The following is a 7,108-nucleotide window of genomic DNA, read 5'->3' as shown; positions in this document are numbered from 1 at the left end:
AGGAAAGGGAAGTCGCAGCTCCAATTCGATTTGCACATTGCGCCGAAACTCTGCGGGGGGGCTAAGAGATTGCTTCGCCCATCTTCCCAGAGAAAGAGTCCAGTGAGTTCAGAAGTAAACAGTTACCCTTTCTCTAGCCCACCTAGCGCGCTTGGTGTAAGTTGTCCCTAATCTAGCGCACTGAGGAACCAGCGTCCAATATCGCACTGAAATCACAGTTGCAGGTTGCACACCCACTCCTACGCACTGACATTCAGCAGGCGCAGTGAGCCTGTGTACACTTGGGACACAGGCGGCGACTTGGTTTGGGGGTGGCGGACGGACGCCTCATTTTACAGCACTTCCGCCACTGCCCTGGAACAGACTCGGCTTTCTGTGTCCCTATCCCTTAGTTTCAGGATTTCCTTGTCCCATCCTTGGCTAAAATTGATAGGAAAAGTTCCTGTATGACTCAAGAGAAGTCATTCCAGAATATGAGATAAGAGCGAGGGCTTGCGCTCTTTAATATTGCATTTTCTTCCCTCCTCGGTGGGCTTTGATGGTTCAGTGATTAGCGCTCGACCTCCTGAAGAGTAGCTCAAGATTCCTCCTTTCCTGCTTGTCAGGTGCCCCTAAACGCACTATAAAAACTCGTAATAAGCAAAATGTCTAGGCAAGGTACATTACAGAGAAAAGGCATGGTCTTTTCCACACCTGACATGGTGGTTAGATCACTGTAGTAAAGTTGTTGTAAGACTCCTTGTCGACCTTTTGATTCTTTGAAATCAAGGTATTTCCTTTCCTGTGCTCCTGTTCTTTAGAGGCTGTTATTCATAAAGTGAAATCCATGCTTTCATATCCTTACAAAACTTTACCAACGTTATAGCTAAGATAACATCTCTCATATCCTTTCAGAATGTAAATAATTTTAGAAACTTACTGAACTTTATTCAGCTTTCCTTGTAGTTAGCAGTATTAAAGAGGGGGAATAAGTGAGCTTTTATTTTCCACCCTTAATAATACACAGGTGTTTTAAACTGGATTTTTCTGCCTCTCTCTTCAACATATTTTCTCCTTTTATCATTTCATCAACCGAGTAGTAAGAACTACCTTTTGACTAGCTCCATAGTTTCCATTTTTAATTGTATGGAGTCAAAGTGCTAAGAAGTTGTGATGATAGTTGTTTTTGGAATATAGTGAAAAGGGACTCAACATAATAGACTGCAATGGGTGTAACCACAAAACACTTTTAAAAGGCATTAAATTGTTTTTGCTAGTTTGCTACTGTTGTGGGAAGATAATAAGGAACAAAAAACAATTGAGAAAGATAGCAGAGGCAGAAAAAGCTTTAACAAAAAGTGGAGGTTTTTAAAAAAGAATAGAAATGTACTAATAGAAGTGTTTGTTTTTACCAGGTTTTTTAAAAGATAAATCCCAAATTGTGTTTAACAAGTATTTTGACAGAAATGTCTATTAAGCTATGTGTTTAAATAACTTACTTTGATAACTTACTGTGATTGAAATTTCCAGAAAGATAAAATTGGACTTTAAAGAAAAGGGTTTGGTTTTGTTTTGGTGTTTATTTTTTTTTAATTCCTCTAACTGCATTAAAATTTCTAAGGCCAAGTTGCTCCTTGTGTATTGCTGCACTCACATGATCAAATCCTTTTTGTTCTCAGTGATTTGGAGTTTTCAGCAGTAGGACATTGCCCAGATGTTTTGATATTTCAAATTAAAGAAATTCTTGTATATAGAAAGGAAAGGTAGAACATTCCGGCTGCAATCATGATTTGTAATACTGAAAATCAAATGTACTTTGACAACTTTAGAAAAGGCTCAAACTAAATATGTCTTATATATTTAATATGATCTATCAGATATGTAGTAATAGTTTAATTATTACCAGAGATTGAGGTTCAAAATTCTAGTATGAATACTAGAGACTAAAATTGGTCATTGATCATTGAAGGGTTAAAGCCCCTTGGCAGCTTTACAAACACAAAAGAACTTTGGCTTCATTATTTGAATCCCCTCCCATCTGTAGCCTTCTAGAAAATAAACTTGGTAATTTTCAAAAGGGATACTTGTAATTTAAAGATTTAGTCATTTACAGCTGAGAGGCCAGGTGTTGTCTTCTTGGGTTTTCTTGAGAGTTTGATTACTCTATTTCTATACTGCTCTTTCTACTCTTTTAATATCTATGCTTTTAGATTGAGACAATCAAACTTCCACATGGAGAGTTTGTTTTTAGCCCTTTTTGACTTTAATGTCTTCCATAAGCCAAACAGATTTCTAAATAAGGCTGGGTTTCTACAAGGCCAGAGAAAACCTTGTGTGTCGACACCCTGTAAGTTGGAACTGCATGAAGCAATATAAAATCATAAAGACTGCAGTAAATAGAGTCCCCTTGGGAGATAACTCTCTATGGAGAGGCACACTGCACTAAAAGTCAGAAAATACTCAAGGTTTTTGAATTCCAGGCACTCCAGCAAATAACAAAATTAATACAAACAGATACCATATCTCAGCAGAACAAGAAGTTCTAGATACCACGGTTCCAGTGGAATGATTTGGGTCCTAAGTGTAGCTTCTGAGACACTGAAATGCTGAAATCTTCTGGGATTCAATTAGCAATTTACATTTACTCCAAATTCACGCTGAATTTGGAGGGGCAGTGTGCTCCTTTGTGACTTTAGGCAAAAACATTCCACTTTGTTTGACATTGTCAGTGAAAGCAGGTACTACATTAATTCAAAATAAATATTTGAGATTTGCAAATACTAACTACTATATATAAAATAGATCAAAACCAAATTTCTTCTGTATAATACTATATTCAATATCTTGTAGTAACCTACAATGAAAAAGAATATGAAAACAAAAATATGTATGTATATGTATGACTGGGACATTATGCTGTCACCAGAAATTGACACATTGTAACTGACTATACTTCAGTAAAAAAATAAATAAATGAATAAATAAATAAATAAGTTGGCATATGCAGGCTTACAAAATGTCCAGAACCATTTGAAGGAGGTGGTTTTCAGAATGGGCATTTAAGCAAGCCCCAAAATAATGAATGGTATTATTTGAAACCCTCAGCCAGACTGAGATTGCAACCCTTAAAATTGCCTCTAATCAGAACCTCTGAGAAACACTCTAAGGTTCACTTTTAGGCAAACAATAAAAGGAAATTGACTGGGCAAGGCAATAAATGTGAAATGAAAGCATTCATGTAATCGAGACGTTAACTGGCTAAACCCTATAGGTTACCCCACTTAATGGAATTTGTGGTTTTCTAGGAAACTGACTATGAAATGACCTTCTATAACAAATTATTTTTCCTCGTTCAGTTCAACGTTAAACTGAAGATGAGTTCCAAGGGAGAAGGGGGACCACTGGAGCGAGAAGAAAACTGGTCAAAAACTCAAGGGGTAACAGTTTAAATCAGACACTTAAAGGAAAAATGAACATGTACGAACTGAAGTATAAAAAGAAACTCTCAGAGCACCTGAGAAAGTATAAGCACTTGCCAGCTTTCAACATATCATACCCCAAACTGCACTGCTCCAGGGGAGGAGATGTGTAGACCTTAAATTCCGTTTCTGTCTCTCAATGTATCATTGTTCGCTTTTCAATCTTAGGCTTTCAACTGTTCAAATTCAAGCCATTCTAACTGCAGCTGGACTCCCACTGCTACTTAGTATCCTTTTTATTCATTTTGTTGACTCCCCGTTGAATTCCCTGCAGCAGCTACTCCAACCCTTTTCTCCTCTGCAGGTCCCCTCCCGCTCCTCTGAGACTGCCTCCTACTTCTCTACGGTTTTTCCACCAAGTTATTCAAAAGGAGCTCCCTCAACCTCCCTTTTCCCCTACAAAGCTTTGTCCATATTCTCTCTTTTCTTCTTCTACTTCTTCCTTCATCCCTCAGAAAAATTTTTAAAAAGTCTTCTCCACTCCTGTCACTGAGGTTCTGGACCCCTCTCACCTCCTTCCACTCATGCATCTAGCAGTTTTATTCCCATCACTCTCTTTGACATCTCCAACATTTCCCTTGCTACTTGCCCTTTCCCCTTTTAGTATTAAAAAATGTTCAAGGCTAGGAATTTCTAAAACCAACAAATAAAAACTTTCCTCCGACCCTAACCAGTGGTTATCAGTGGGTGGTCTCTGGACCACCAGCATCAGCATCACCAGAGTACTTGAGAAACATGCAAATTGTTTGGTCCTACCCAAGACCTACTGAATTGATTCTGAAAAGTCTGGGAGTGAGGCCCAGCCATGGCATTTTAACAAGCCCTGGCGATTCCAATGCCTGCGAAAGTTTGAGACCCGCTTGCCCTGGGATTACCAACTTCTCACAACCTTTTTGAAAATCTACAATTGTTTCTTTCTTCCTTCCCAAACTTTCATGCCTTCACCTTTTGCAACTTGCTTTCTGCTCACCACTTGGCTGATACTACTTTAAGAGAGGTGATGATGGATCTTCTCAATGCCAAATCCAAAGTCATTTTCTAAGTCCTTATCCTTTGAGACGCTGCAGCTTTTTACACTACTGGCATCATTCTTGAACACCTAGCCCATGGCTTTCATGATGCTCCAATAATCTGTTTCTCCTCTTTCTTATTCTCCTTTTCCTTTTCATGTCCTTGCTTTTGGCCTTGAAATGCTTAAATTTCTAACGTGTATACTCTTACTTGCGGCAATTTCACCAACTTTCTACAGCTTCTACAACCACAACTTTACAGATTACCCCAAATCTTATTCTAGCTTTCTTTTCTTTTTTTTCTTTCTTTTTCTTTTCTTTTTTAACATTTTTTATTGAGTTATAGTCATTTTACAATGTTGTGTCAAATTCTTATTCTAGCTTTCTTAAAACTCTCCACTTGGATGTCCCATGGTCACCTCAAACTCAGCATGCCCCAAACTGATTAATTATCTTACTTCCTTCAAATCTGTTCTTTGTTTTTCACTTCTGATATTTCTTAATGCTTTCTCCATGCAACGAGTCAACTTGGGAGACACCTTTGATTTCTCTGTACCCGTTATACCCCTTTATCCAGTTAGTCACTAAGTTTTGTGAATTCCCTTTTCAGCAATATCTCTCCTTTTCATTCCTTTCCATTCTCAATGTTACCAACCTAACTTTTGTCCATTATTTGTTGTTTGTACCATTACAATAACCTCTTTTTAAATTTTTTTTCTTTTTTTTTCTCTTTTGGTGGGGGGAGATAATTAGATTTTTATTTATTTATTTATAATGGAGGTACTGGGGATTGAACTCAGGACCTCGTGCGTGCATGCTAAGCATGAGCTCTAACACTGAGCTATACCCTCCCCCCAACAATTACTTCTTAATCTACTTTCAAGTACTTCCTCCTCCAACCTTGCTAGTACACTGGGATTTTTTTCCTAAAGTTTCATGCTACTATTTAAATATCTTCATTATTATCCCTCTGGCTACCAGATAAATTCCAAACTCTTAACAGTGACATTCAACTTCTTCTTTGATTTACCTTTCGTCCTTTCCTCCAATACTTTTGACATATTGCCTGTGCACTGGTAAATGGTTATTACGTTCCACTACTCTCAAACCTCATACATTCCCACCCTGGTGCCAATGCTTATGTCATTCTTCTCACAAAGAATATGTTGCAGCACATAACCTCATCACCACCCATCCAAACTCGAACCATCCTTAAGGCTATACTGCAATTCACTGCCACAAAGAACACCTTAATTCTCTTTTTCCCAGCCAGAAATGGGCTCTCCCTCTTCCAAATTCTCATATCATGTTGTGCCTCTCTTAACAGTTAAAACATGCTGCTTTATAATACAGTCTTTTGTATTAGGTCCTCTCCTCAAATAATATTCAGTCAGAGAGTGTTATGCTGTGTACCAGAAATTGACACATTGTAACTGACTATACTTCAATTAAAAAAAAAGTTCAGTCAGGTGAGGAATCATGTATATCTTAACCAATGTGCTATTTCAAGTGCCAACCATGGTGTCTGGCTCATCCTACATGCCCATACATGTTTTCCTGGAGCTGTTAAACTAGATAAATGTTTGTTACTACCAATTTTTGAAGCAGACTCTAAGATGTTGGTGTGCATTAAAGATAAGTTTTTTGTTAAGAGAATGATGATTTTGCTTACTAGCAGTTTCTGGATCTTTTTAGTGATGGCTGGCTTCTCATATTACTTAAGAAATATTTCAATTTTTATTTATCTAAGCATTAATTTCCTCACAAAAGTTTTTTAAGTATGATAGATTTATATTGTGCTATGTTTGCTTCTATGAACTCTAAAGAATTTGTTATACATTTGCAATAAATATATTGTAAAATATAATACATGTAATAAAAACATATTTAACTTACATATTTACATAATAAGACATAATTTAAATCTCTGTTTGAAACCTTATTAAATTTTTTCATCCTACATATTTTATATAAGGGTACTTTACTGAGGAAGGGTGTCATTGAGATAACAATTTCAAATCACTGCTGAGAGATGTTAAAACTATACAAAGCTAATGTAAATTTACTATTGTATGCAAAATAACCAGCTCTGACTTGAGAAAAAAGAGACTATACCCGTCTTCATCTTGGGTAGGAGAGAAATAAGTACTTTTCTCTGACAGGAGGAAAATGTAAACATGAGGGTGTTTATACTTCCAGCAGCATCACAAATACTAGGCAATCATTGCCTTTTCTTGTCATTTTTCTTCTGCAAAGATGAGTAAAGAAAGCAAGAACTGTAAGTGTTGTGTTATTGAAAACATAGCAAAGGCCTTCCCTGGGTTTTGCTGGGACAATTCAGACAAAAATGACTGAACCACATTTGGCTGAATTCATCTAGGGAAGTAGCTCTACGCACATTGTCATCGAGTCATTGAAAAATTGACAATCAACTCCTCATAAAGTATATACACACCATCTGAGAGTTGAATGAGTTGTTTAAAAATGTAAACTATTTATAATAAAGTTACTGTATTTCTATTTATATAACTAACTTTTACTGAATGCTTACTTTGTGCAGGCATTGTGCTAAAAACTTTCCATACATCATCTTATTTAATCTTCAAGGCAGCTATGGAAAGCAGATTTCTATTATCCCCA

Source organism: Camelus ferus, chromosome X, assembly GCF_009834535.1.
Source record: "Camelus ferus isolate YT-003-E chromosome X, BCGSAC_Cfer_1.0, whole genome shotgun sequence".
NCBI lineage: Eukaryota > Metazoa > Chordata > Mammalia > Artiodactyla > Camelidae > Camelus > Camelus ferus.
This window is presented reverse-complemented; position numbering follows the sequence as displayed.